This window comes from Boleophthalmus pectinirostris, unplaced genomic scaffold (assembly GCF_026225935.1).
Source record: "Boleophthalmus pectinirostris isolate CB_2022bp ecotype Guang Dong unplaced genomic scaffold, ASM2622593v1 HiC_scaffold_12, whole genome shotgun sequence".
Taxonomy (NCBI): Eukaryota; Metazoa; Chordata; class Actinopteri; order Gobiiformes; family Gobiidae; genus Boleophthalmus; species Boleophthalmus pectinirostris.
The window spans coordinates 38,759,532-38,770,820 of NW_026571018.1; the positions used below are offsets into that span (position 1 = coordinate 38,759,532).

Consider the following 11,289-nt stretch of genomic DNA (forward strand, 5'->3'; position numbering starts at 1 on the left):
CACTCACCTCGTCTGGCTGGACTTGCTCGTTGTAGAGATGTGTATTAAAGGGAGACTCAACAAAAGATCCAAACAAGTGATTTGTCTTTGTCTTATTTTTCGGCTTTTTATTCAGGTTTTACTGTGTCATTCTGTGACTGGGGAACACCAGCCAGTCCAGGGGTGGGCAAACTTTTTGGCTCGGGGGCCACATAGGGTTCTAAAATTTGACTGAAGGTCCGGACAGGACACAGGACATGACGTGTTAAGAGCCCGGCTCCAGTGCACTCGTATTTACGCTCATGAAGGATGTTTTCTGCACTACACGCAAATTTCAGATGCATGATAAATGAACGAGGTCTGCTTCTCTCTGCACACCACAGGCGCACAAGCGTCCTACGAGCTTAGATCTCACTGAGAAACAAAGCCCACGCATTAACGTAACACGCGTAAACATAGACACGTGCAGTTACACTGTGACGCTGTTTAAATCCAGGCTCAAAACATTTCTGTTTGACTGTGCATATAACTCAAAGGTTTTGATTCCGCACTCTTCTCTTTTTCAATTTAAATCTTTATGATTATTTATGTTTTGATTTGTTTTTATTGTGATTGTAATGTATTTCTTATTCTGTAAAGCACTTTGAATTACTTTGTGTACAAATTGTGCTGTACAAATAAACTCACCTTACCTTAAACCAGACACTTTAAACATTACATGTGTTATAATTTACTACACGACGTCCATGAGTCTTTCGTCTTTGCTTCAAACCAACTTAAAAAGGAAACAATGCCCCCTTATGTCTTGAACACTTCTACCTCACTCATGGTCCGAATACGCCGCCCGAAGCTACTTTCCCATAAAGCATTGCAGCCAACATAATACGTGGCACCTCAATGTATATGTAGTGCGCCATCTACTGGGAAACTCTGGAAATGCAGGAAAAATAAAACAAAAAGGTTTATTACTGTAATTTATTCAAGTTCGGCGGGCCGGATTAAAAGGTTTAAAGGCCATAGTTTGCCCACGCCTGAGCTTGTCGCTATGCAATTTCATTGACTCAAGCTCGCACCTGGTCAATACACACCAGAATGTTCCCAGCTACTCAATGACTACAACTTTACTCAAAAGCTCAGATACAAAATAATCAGGACAAATCACTATGCAAGTAGCTCAGGAGTATTTACCCTGTGACTCGGTCTGCTGCAGAGCGCTGCCTCATTCAAATGTGGGATCTTGTCGACTAGCAATGGATACGCCAGTGGGGTCACTGCCGAAACCGATACGAGATCCAAATTTACCAAGAATTTCACCGATATTTATACTTGTAGATCCCACAGGGCTCCTCCCGAGTACGTGCAGAGTGATCAGTCTTTACACAGAGCATCACTGACAAGAACAAGTCTAAGAACAGAGGACGCTTCGAAAACCGCACACATCACAGTCCATTGTTGCGTATACAAAGTTACAAAAGCAAAATCAGATAAATCATATTAATATAAATCATAAAGATGCCACTAAATGCTATAATAATTTCACTACGTTATATGATTCACTAAAGCTCTAAAAGCTGCTAATCGAAAAATAAAACACACTAAATATCAAATTAATAACAAAACTCTTTCAATAAAACTGGCACCAAAACCTTCACCTTTCTTCAGACAATGGAGGTGGGGGGGGCAGGAGGTGGGGGGGCAAGGGGGGGGCAGGAGGTGGGGGGGGGGGGGGCAGGAGGTGGTGGGGGCAGGGCGTTCAACAGGGGGTATCGACCATTTCATACATTTGATAGATTTATTGGTTTTATTTCCATCACTATGATCAATTTTTGAATTAGTGTCAAAATGATGAAATAATTTACCTTTGAATATTTTATTAATAGTTTATTATTAGATTTTTTTTATCATCTAAGGGATTTTGAGTCCATTTTAATTTGGGCAACATTATTTGTCCTTTTGAATCATGTAAATAGTTTTGTGTCAAGTTTAATAAAGCAGTGCAAACCTTTTCATACTCCCTGTTAGAACTTTGTATGTGAAATTTGGTTTCAAACTCTTTCAAATTAAGGAATTAAGGAATTGTTTCTTACATTAAAAAAATCAGATTTTGAAAAATTGTCAGGTTTAGGGAAACAATGATCTATTATTGAGCTAGTGGATGACACAGACATATTAATGAAAAACTCTGATCAACTTCCTAAAATTCTTAGTACAGTCAGTTTTTTTTTAATAAAACATCTGGGCTAAGATTAAATCTGAATAAATGAAAATTATTTCCAATTTACGACTCAAACGCATCAGCCAGTCACAACATACCTGTTAAAACAACTGTTAAATATCTAGACATGCACAAAACAAAGGATGTGGACTAAATAACTCAACTTAAAGGTTGTATGGAGGATTTTTTTTTTTAGTTTCAAACTGTCAGTGAAAGATTAAAATACCATTACAGAGACGAAGCAGCTTTGTAATTATGATGACCAAAAAAAAAGAACAAAAATCTATCAACTGTGGACGTAGTGCGGCCAGATAAACATCAGCCAATAGAAAACGAGGCTCCCTCATTTTCTATTGGCTGTTAGGTTGTCAATCAAACTCCCTAGTATAACTGACTCGTCGGAGCGCGGGGATTACGTGGTTTACGCAGCGGTTCTTCGAGGCTTTTTCGAACTGTCGCTTAATCGCATTTCGCACAAAGTTTGTCGCGACGGCGCACGAGAATCCACGACCGGTTCGCCGCAAAAGAAAGTCCGTTTTTGAGGTCACTGAAAGAAGAAGAGAAGAGGAAAAGGAGCAAAGCCAAACTGAGGTGATTCTTGGAGATCTCGTCCAGCGATGGCGCGACCGAAGCAGACGAAGCGTCTAAAAACTGACGCGTCGGTCGCTGAATTACTTCTAGACAGGAAACTTCAACAGTAATTCTGAATGCGCACAAGGACTGTCACTGTATTTCTCTTCCCTTAAAAAAATCCTCTATACAACCTTTAATATTGAAAATAATCTTGAGAAATCTAAATCAATCCTTCATTCTTGGTTTCAGAGAGACATTTCCCTTATTGGATAAATGGAATGCATTTTCTGATTTATTTATCCTGCTTTTTCTTTAGCAATACCTAATAGCTCAATTAAATATATATATAAATCAAACTATAAATCAAACTAACTTCAGTTACATTTGGAAAGGAAAAACACCTTACATCAAAAAAAGAAATTTGATACAAGAATATGAAGAAGGTGGTGTACAGGCTTTAGATTTTAAATGCATTAATGGCACAATCAAAACAAACTGGCTAAGGTTGTTTTTAAAACTACAAAAACATTTCTGGTTTCATATTCTAAATGAAATATTTATGAAATTAGGTGGCATTGACTTTTTACTTCGATGTGATTATGACCTTAAAAACTCCCCCAAAACTCGTTTCACCAACAGGTCGGGTTTTTTTTTTTTTTTTTTTACTGGAGAATGATTTACAAACACAAAACCCCAATGTGGAACTGTCAACACAAATCTGTACATTTAATAAACTGGTTAGAAAAAGGGATATGGTCTGTAACACATATGCTACACCAGACAGGAAATGTTTTATCTTTTGAGAACTTTAGATCCAAATTCTACATTTTTGATAAAACTCAATCAACTATTCACTCCTCAATAACTACTGGTTATAAAAGCATCTTATTAAACAGAAACACAGAATAAAGAGCAGTGGGGATTCTGTGCACGGAGAAGTGAGGAGCGCTGGGGCTAAACCAGAACTAAACCAGGACTGTTTGTTGGGCCTGGCCCGAAGGTGCGCTCACGTAGACTGTCGGGTGACCACAGGCAAAAGGACCACGCCGGGACTCTGCTCTACATCACGCTTTTACAGACACGCTCACTCTCTCTCAAGTCCAAGATTAGATCTTTCGTAGTCCTGGCGTAATCCTGGCAGAGTCCTAGTTTAGTCCTGGTGTAGTCCTGGTGTAGTTCTGCTGTAGTCCTGGTTGAGTCCTGGTGTAGTCCTGGTCCTGGCAGAGTCCTGGTTTAGTCCTGGTGTAGTTCTGCTGTAGTCCTGGTTGAGTCCTGGTTTAGTCCTGGTGTAGTTCTGCTGTAGTCCTGCTGGTTTAGTCCTGGTGTAGTCCTGGTTTTGTCTCTGACTGTTCAATCAGTGGGTCTGAATCCGGTGACATCGTTCGCCGCTGAAGGCCCTGGTGATACCAACTCGAAATCTGATTGGTTGAAGCATTGGTTGAGTCTGACTTTAGGCTCACTCGATCCGGCCTCAGCAGCTTTTTCTCCTTTCCCCACAGACCCCAAATCCTTCCCTCTTTCTTCACAGTCGTCTGGTTCGTCTCCTGTGTGCGTTCGGTAGTGACTGGAGAGTTCCTGGGATGTTCTGAAGAACTTTTCACACTGGTCACACTCGTAGACTGTTTGCCGGCAGTTTTCTCTCATGTGTCTACTGAGATTGGATGATTGAGAGAAAGTTTTATCACACTGGTCACATCTGTGTGGTTTCTCTCCAGTGTGAACTCTCATGTGTGATTTTAGGCTGCCTGAGTGTGAAAATGTCTTCTCACAAACATCACATCTGTACAGTTTCTCTCCAGTGTGAACTCTCATATGTGATTTTAGGGAGTTTGAGTGTGAAAATGTCTTCTCACAAACATCACATCTGTGTGGTTTCTCTCCAGTGTGAACTCTCATATGTGATTTTAGGTTGCCTGACTGTGAAAATGTCTTCTCACAAACGTCACATTTATAGGGCTTCTCTCCTGTGTGGATTCTCATATGTTGATGGAGGCCACTAGAGTGTCTAAAATGGATCCCACACTGGTCACACTCGTACGGTTTCTCTCCAGTGTGAACTCTCAGATGTGAATCTAGGTTGCCTGAGTGTGAAAATGTCTTTTCACAAACATCACATCTGTGTGGTTTTACCCCTGTGTGGACTCTCATATGTTGATGGAGGCCACTAGAGTGTCTAAATTGGATCCCACACTGGTCACACTCGTACGGTTTCTCTCCAGTGTGAACTCTCATATGTGCTTCTAGGTTGCCTGACTGTGAAAATGTCTTCTCACAAACGTCACATCTGTGTGGTTTCTCTCCAGTGTGAACTCTCATATGTGATTTTAGGGAGTTTGAGTTTGAAAATGTCTTCTCACAAACGTCACATCTGTACGGTTTCTCTCCAGTGTGAACTCTCAGATGTGCTTCTAGGTTGCCTGACCGTGAAAATGTCTTTTCACAAACATCACATCTGTGTGGTTTTACTCCTGTGTGGACTCTCATATGTTGATGGAGATGATTAGAGTGTCTAAATTGGATCCCACATTGGTCACACTCGTACGGTTTCTCTCCAGTGTGAACGCTCATGTGTGATTTTAGGTTGCCTGAGTGTGAAAATGTCTTCTCACAAACGTCACATTCATATGGCTTCTCTCCTGTGTGGACTCTCATATGGTGATGGAGATCACCAGACTGTTTGAATCCCGTCCCACACTGGTCACACTCGTACGGTTTCTCTCCAGTGTGAACTCTCATATGTGATTTTAGGTTGCCTGACTGAAAATGTCTTTTCACAAACATCACATCTGTGTGGTTTTACCCCTGTGTGGACTCTCATATGTAGACGGAGATGATTAGAGTGTCTAAATTGGATCCCACATTGGTCACACTCGTACGGTTTCTCTCCAGTGTGAACTCTCATATGTGATTTTAGGGAGTTTGAGTTTGAAAATGTCTTCTCACAAACGTCACATTCATATGGCTTCTCTCCTGTGTGGATTCTCATATGTTGATGGAGATCATCCAGACTGTTTGAATCCCGTCCCACACTGGTCACACTCGTACGGTCTTTCTCCTGTGTGAGATCTGTAGTGTTTTTTCAGTCTGGAAGCATTTGGACACACCTTTCCACACTGGTCACATGTGAAGGTCATTCTGTTGGTGGATCTTGTAGCTCTGCATCAGAACAAAGGAAAGAAAGTGTCAATTAAAATCACTTTTTAAACTGTTCAAATAAAGTAACTGTAACTAAATACACATAAAATCACACATAGTAAATCATATGTAAGAATGAGTGTGTTTTCATGCACATCAGTGGTTTTTTTTTATCACTTTATTTTTATTATATTTGACAGGTTTGTAAACATAAGAAAATATAAAAAGAGGAGAAATAATAATGACAATGGAAGGAAATTAAACAAAACAGAAGCCTAGGTGACACTGATTATTCTACTTTTGCATATATGATGTCCATTTTTCCCATTTCTTCTTCATTTGTGCCTCTTGCAACCTCAGTCTATAAGTTATCTTTTCCATTAGATATATGTCCTTTATTGTAGATGTCCACTGATCCTTTGAAGGCACAGAAGTTGTGCCCCAGTTCCTGGTTATTGATTTTTTGGCCGCTAATGACATGACTTTGAAAAGATATATATCGCCTTGGTGAATAATGTTTTCTGAGAAGTTGCATAGACAGACCAGTTCAGGCGACAAAGGGACAGGATATCCCAGCACCTGCCCCAGTACATCACAAACCATCTCCCAAAATACAGTAAATATTGCACAATTCCAAAATATATGAGAATGGTTCTACATTAATCTCTCCACATTTCCGCAACACATTTGATGTATCCTTAACTGCTTTACTCTTTAATTTAGGTGTAATAAAGAATCGAATCAGGTTCTTCCAGGCAAACTCCCTCCATGTTCGAGAGCAGGTGGTGGTGTGGTGATGCCGCCACATGTTTAACCAATCTTTATCTCCAATTTTTATGTTCAATTCTTTTTCCCAATTCCCCTTCACTATTAGAGTTGTGTTCTTATCGTTTTTAGTTAGGGCTTTATATAATGCTGAAATTATTCTAAGATTACCATCTTTATAGGCTTTAGTTATTGTTTGAATGACATCACTCTCTTCCATGGAGGGGTTCCCCTGTATTTCCCTTTCTATGATCGTCTCTCATTTGAAGGTACCTGAAGAAATCATGTTTTCCAAGTTGATATTGCTTTGTCAAGTTCTGAAAGCTCTCCAGCTGCCCATTTTTTCTCCAATACACACCAGGCAGTCATCCCTTTTGTTGTCCAGTATTTATAATTTTTGTCATATCTGGCTGGCATGAACTGACTATCATATGCCATCCATTTTAATTTTTTTGCATGGTTTTGAATCTTGTGCTTTCTAAGTATTTTGAACCATATAGTTAATGTATGATTTGTTATGGGATCTAGGTATAATTTATATTCTTCATATAACTCTTTATCTCCAATCATATTCTGAATTGGACCCTCCAGACTACTATTTTCAATATCCTTCCATTTTCCACTGTAATATGGATTACACCAGCAGTGCAGGTATCTTAATTGTGAGGCATAATAATATTCTTCCAACTTGGGTAAGCCCATCCCACCCTTTTCTTTGGGCAGCTGGAGAGTCTCATATCGCCCTCTGGGTCTCTTGTTGTCCCAAATGAACCTAGAAACAATCTTATTCCAAATTGTGAATTGTGTATTAGTGACCCGTACTGGTAGAGCTTGGAATAAAAATAAAAACCTGGGCAAGATGTTCATTTTTACAATATCAATTCTAGAGCTAAAGTCTAAAGGAAGGGTAGACCATCTTTCAATATCTTTCTGTATTCTTTCCTGTACTTGTGAATAATTCTTAGAATTTACTTCTAGAAAATCTGTTGTTATTTCAACCCTAAATATTTAATGGATTGCATTTTCCAGTTAAATTTCAAGGTTTTTTTTATATTCTGGGAGGGAACATAATTGAATTTTAAAATTTGAGTTTTTGAGATATTTATTTTATAGCCAGACAAATATTCAAATGTGTCTAATAGGATCATCAGTTCTGGGAGAGATTGATCCGGTTTGTTCGAGGTAAGCAATGACATCGTCAGCAAAAAGTCCAATTTTATGTTCAACTCCATTTATTGTGACTCCTTTAATTTCAGGGTTTTGCCTTACCGCCTGTGCCAGGGGTTCGATAAAGATAGCAAACAGGGATGGAGAGAGCCCACATCCCTGTCTTGTTGACCTTTCCAGCTGGATTTTTCCTGTCATATTTCCGTTTATTTTAATTCTTGCTGTAGGTTGAGAATATAATGTTTTTATAATGTCTACAGATTTGGTATTGAAGCCCATTCTTTCCAGAGTCAAGTACAGAAAATTCCAATTGACTGAGTCAAAGGCCTTCTCCGCGTCTATGCTCAATAGGACTACACTTCGAATTTGTCTTTGGGCTCTCTCCGTTATATGCAGGGTTCTCCTGATGTTGTCATGTGTCTGCCGTCTCTGTATGAACCCTGTCTGGTCTTCATCAATTAGATCAGACAGAAATGTGTTTAATCTTTTGGATATTATAGATGTATATATTTTATAGTCTATGTTTAACACTGAAATAGGTCTATAATTAGCACAGGTTTGTTTGTTTTTGCCTGGTTTTAAAATAACTGATATTATTGCTTCTGACCATGAAGCTGGTAATTTATTTTCTTTTAGTGTCCAATTTAATGAATTATGTAAGATCGGTATCAGTTCATTTTTAAATACTTTGTACCATTCAGCTGGGAAACCGTCACTACCAGGTGATTTACTCTTCTTTAGGGAGCCTATGGCGCCAAGTATTTCTTCTCTTGTGATCTCTGCTGTTAACGTGTTATTTTGATTTAAACCAATTGATGGGAGATCCATTTGTTGAAGAAAATTTCTCTTATATTCTTCACTTGCTGAAGGAGGCTGTGAATATAGTTTTTTGTAAAAAATTGTAAAAATTCTTTCAATATCTTCAGGTTTTTTAAGTAATCTGTTGTTCTCTGGATCTTTAATTTCGTAAATTGTATTTAATGCTTGCTGTTTTTTAATTCTTTTGGCTAATAGTTTGGTAGATCTAGGTCCCATTTCGTAGTAACTTTGTTTAAAATAGATATGTTTTCTCTCCATTTCTTCTATTAATATATTGTTAATTTGTTTTTTTGTGTCTTGGATCTGTTGACAGATTTCCATTGTTTTTGTTTTTACAAATTGTACTTCGAGTTCTTTAAGTTTGCACATCAGTGCTGGTGTAACAGATTACAAGTACCGGAGTTACGTAATCAGAGTACAAATGATGAGTAACTGTATTCAGTTACAGTTACTGTTTAAGTGAGTGGTAATTTCATTACAGTTACTTTCTTGAAATAAATGGATTACATGGTGGTATTTTGGGATAAACCAGGACTAAACCAGGTCTAAACCAAGACTAAACCAGGTCTAAACCAGGACTAAACCAGGACTAAACCAGGACTAAACCAGGACTAAACCAGGTCTAAATGAGGTCTAAAACATGTCTAAACCAGGTCCAAACCAAGTCTAAACAGGACTAAACCAGGACTAAACCAGGTCTAAACCAGGATTTAACAGGACTAAATCCTGCTATGCAGATTATGTTTCCTTCTTTTCTATCAATAATATTTTTGATTTGGTTCAGTAAAGTTTGGGCTTTTCATTGTTTTTTATCAGACAAAACTTCTTATGTGAAGATTTCCTCGTCTTTGTTTCTCTACAGAAAATCAAGTAATCCAAAGTACTCAGATTACATTACTCACTTTAAGTAATTTAGTGGATTATGTTAGAAACTACTTTTTGGGGTGTGTAATCTGTAATCTGTAGGGGATTACATTTTAAAAGTAAATGTCAGAATAATTTTATTATCCCATATTTGCTAAATACTTGTGTGATATTCTAGGCCTATGAGTTAACCATTTATGTACTACAATTCTTTGATTTATAATGTACCAATCACTTGTATGAAAATGAATAACCTCTGTGTGTTTGACAACTGTGTGCAGTGTCCTATCGCTCATGTGAACCTCCAGATGATTCCTCACATGAAGCCAACTCCCACTGTCACACATGAAGAGTTATGATGGTGTCTGACCTAAGGCACCTCCTGATTTTAATCATGTTTTATGTGTTTGTACTATGCTAGCTGCCATCAGTTCTTATTATGTCTTTGCTGTTTCCCCTTCCCCTTGAGAATTATCATTCTGTAACTAGGGCCTCCTAATGAAATAAAAAGAGGAGAACGGCCTTGAGTCATCAGAACGTGTGGAGACTGTTGGCCTGATGCCCACTCTCTGCCCGTTCTCCTCATGAGTAAAACTGAATTAATCTCTTGTCTTTCTTCTTGTTTATAATGTTTAGATAAACCTAACATTTACTTGGTCCTTCGTATTCCAACACACCTGAGGACACCTGAGGACTCCAACGGACGTTAAGAATCCAGAAAGACCGTGGCCACGGCCCTCTGCTACGAGGTGACATACCCTTTCCGGGCTGGTTATCTTCTCGCCGGTTGGAGTCTGACGGTTGACGGGGAGACTGAGAGAAAGGCAACAGTGAGTAGGCCTTTGTTAAAAGCGAGTGACTTGGGGGTCATTGCGCGTAGAGAAACCCTATAATCCTAGGCTCTAATAGGTAAAAGGACGGCGGAGTCCAACTACTAGATGTGATTGAACAGGCTAGTGAGTAAAATTCCGTAGATACAGGATGCCGGAGTCCTCCCGGGTTAAATTCCGTAGATAACGAGCAAAATAGAAAATAAAAAAATAAAAACTGAAAGAGAAAAAACTGGGTGTGAATGGTTGTTGTGAATGGAAGTAATAACCACTAGGTTGTTGTCCTCATACAATCGATTGAGAAAGGAAATAGTGAGTCTTTGTGGATGTACGACAAGTTTCTCCACCTTGACGGGTTGAAGTGAGAATCCCACAAAGATAATTTAATCACTATCTCAATCAAGAAAATTACACCAGTCTTAGAGACCTCCCTAGGATGATAGGACTGGTCCAAATTCTTTTAATATGGGTAACAAACATTCTACAGGGAGACCTAGAGATAGGTTAAAGTGTAAAGATTATAAGGTACTTGAAAATGACAAGAGTAACGAAAATAATTTGGATAAATGGACAACAAAATACAGTTTTGAGGGGCGACTTAATGTGTCAGACCTTGAGGCACTGCGCGCACAGATTAAAGAAAGAACCAAAAATAATGAAAGAAAATGGTAAAAAACGGCATTAGAGAGTTGGACACTTGGTTAGACACAGCCAGATTTAAAGAGAGACGTCTGAAAAGAAAGCAGGAAAATAGAGAAATACATTCTAAGGCCGACACAATGCTTTTCCAAAACAAAGACGACTATAAGACTGTTGTTGTTAGAAGACGCCCACTACAACCACCTGCACAACAAGTCCCACAAGACATGGCTACACATGTGACGGACAGTCATGACATTTTCCACACCCGTGAATTACTGCCAGAGATAACCCTACTAGTGA

General features: G+C 38.8%; 1 protein-coding gene and 1 pseudogene across 1 annotated transcript in view; both read right to left on the reverse strand.

The window, feature by feature from the left end:
- Window positions 1-11,289, reverse strand: part of LOC129407530 (CD5 antigen-like) — a 303,815-nt gene that overhangs the window by 10,012 nt on the left and 282,514 nt on the right. The gene's annotated exons all lie outside the window — the stretch shown is intronic.
- On the reverse strand, window positions 1,708-10,327 carry LOC129407529 (zinc finger protein 883-like; annotated as a pseudogene).